The sequence below is a fragment of the Pygoscelis adeliae genome, unplaced genomic scaffold (genome assembly GCF_000699105.1).
Source record: "Pygoscelis adeliae isolate BGI_AS28 unplaced genomic scaffold, ASM69910v1 Scaffold85, whole genome shotgun sequence".
Classification (NCBI taxonomy): domain Eukaryota; kingdom Metazoa; phylum Chordata; class Aves; order Sphenisciformes; family Spheniscidae; genus Pygoscelis; species Pygoscelis adeliae.
Window position 1 is genome coordinate 710,286 of NW_008824900.1, and position 2,178 is coordinate 712,463.

Sequence of the window (2,178 nt, forward strand, 5' to 3'; positions counted from 1 at the left end):
CTACTGCTAAACAGCAGAATTAGTCCCACCACCCCAACCAAGGCTTTTCCAGTTTGGGTGCTTTCCCCAATTAACCTTTTTCTCTGCTTTATTATTTTGCAGTGTTGGGTTTGGGCGATGATTGAATACCAAACCGCCTCCACAACCAGCACATGGACCCAAATTTCACGTTTCAAGGGGCACTTTCGTATTTGTGGCAGGCTTGCTGGGACTATTAAAGAGAACGGCATATTTTCTTACCCAAGGAATGAATTAAACAGGAATCTCTCAGTCCTGGGTTGACCTTCTAACCTCCCAGCGCTGGTGGCTGATACCTGCCTGCGCACATCTCCCAGCCCGCCGTTTGCATTCCGTGGCTTTGCCCACCAACACCTGGGAAACTGCCAAGGCTGGAGATCCCCCTCTCCGCTGATGGGTCCTGGGCTGCAGCACCCTCTGGGGGAAGGTGTTCCTCATCTCCGACCTGAACCTGCCAGTTTGTGGCCGTGTCCACTCCTCGTTTCATCTGCCGCAGCCATCCCCCACCCTCCTCCATTTGAACCACGAACGGACAAAACCGGCCAGGCACGGGGGTCACCCCTTGCCAACCTGCACCGCTTCGGGTGGGTGACGGACCACTTCGCACCTCCTTTGGGCCGCCTGGCCCTGGTGGCGCTGGGAAGGGCTGTCACCATGAGACGTGCTTGCGGCAGGCGGCCTTGGAGCTGGCCTCCCCGGCTGTGACTCTGCAGGGTGGCTCTTGGGAAGTCACGGCTTCGCAGTCCCTGGGGAGCCCCGTCTCAAAGCATGGCATACCCCAAGCCCTTCCCTGCTTAGGAAGCGCTGCTGAGCGCTGCTTATCTGTGATGGCCGAGCAGGAAAGCCTCAGGCAGAGCGCTACAGTTGGGTTTGGACAACTAGCCCCGTTTTCCTGCCCCGTCAGAAGTCCTCCCAGTGCTGGCTGCAGTGTCTGCACAGGAAAATAAAACCACCAAGTGATTCTGTGGTCAAGATGCCAGCTAGCAGCCATCTTGCCCAGGAACTGCATTGACAGATCAGCACAAACCTTGGCCTGCCAGTTCTCCTCGGGATTTTCCCTTTCATTGAAAAATGATCTTGGCAAGACAGCACTGTTCCCCTTCTGAGCAGTCTCCACTGCTACCCCAGCCTTATCTTAAGCTGCCAAATTCAAGGTGACCCTGAGCAGGGCTCTCTGGCAGTTTGTCGGTGGCTGTCGCGTCCTCGCAAGCTGCTGGGTGTCTGCTCCCAGCCTGTGTGTTGGTATTTGCTGTGCACGCTGCGGCGGTGCTCAGGATCCTCGTGGCGGCTGGTGTTGGACACGGACAGCTCCTGGTGGCCTTTGCTGAAGGCCGAGGTGGTGCTCGGGTCTGAGCTGTGCTCGGCGGCCAGGCCCTTCCCCTGTCCCGGGGTGGATTTGCAGCCTCAAGCTGACAGCACCCAATTTGCACCTGTGGGTTTGTGGCATCTGTGGCTTCCTGGGAACACGTTGTCATGGCAAACTACCAGCTCCTCCCTTGCTAGGGCAGCGAAGGAACCCGATACCTGCCAGACTGAGCCCACCTGGACAGATAAACCCACCACCACCATACAAGCGCAATCAAGCTCTCCATTTGTGGTCAGAGCTGCATGAAAACAGGCATAAAACCAGGACAGGTCTAACACTGGCCCCTGAGCTATTCCTCTCCACATCCTCAAGGTAACCTGGCTGGGAGTATCGTTGCCCAAACTACCCTGAATGCTGCACAGGGACTCCCTTCCCACCTCGAGACATTTGCTACCCTGCCTAGCAGGAGGACGAGCCAGCCCTGCGTGGTTGCGGCTGTGCAACCATGGACTTTGCTTTCCCTGAGGCTGCAGCATCCCTGGTCTGCAAGCAGAGTTTCCAGCTTTCCTCAAGTCAGGAGAGTATCTCCATCAGAGGGATTGTCCGTGGGGGGAAGCTCCCGGCCACATCCAACGTGGCTGTAGGAAAAGGAGTAAGGGGAGGGTTTCACAGTGAAGGCAGAATGAGAGAACGGAGGGCTCCAACTCAGAAGTCAGGATTAACCACGTCTGCAACAGCTTCCTGATGGAGAAGCTCCTGCAGCTCTTGCAGTGACCCCGTCAGCACCCCCTACCCCCAGCGGGACAGGAGCTCTCCCCCAGGTCCGGCCGAAAGCTCCCGCTACCCCTCGGCAC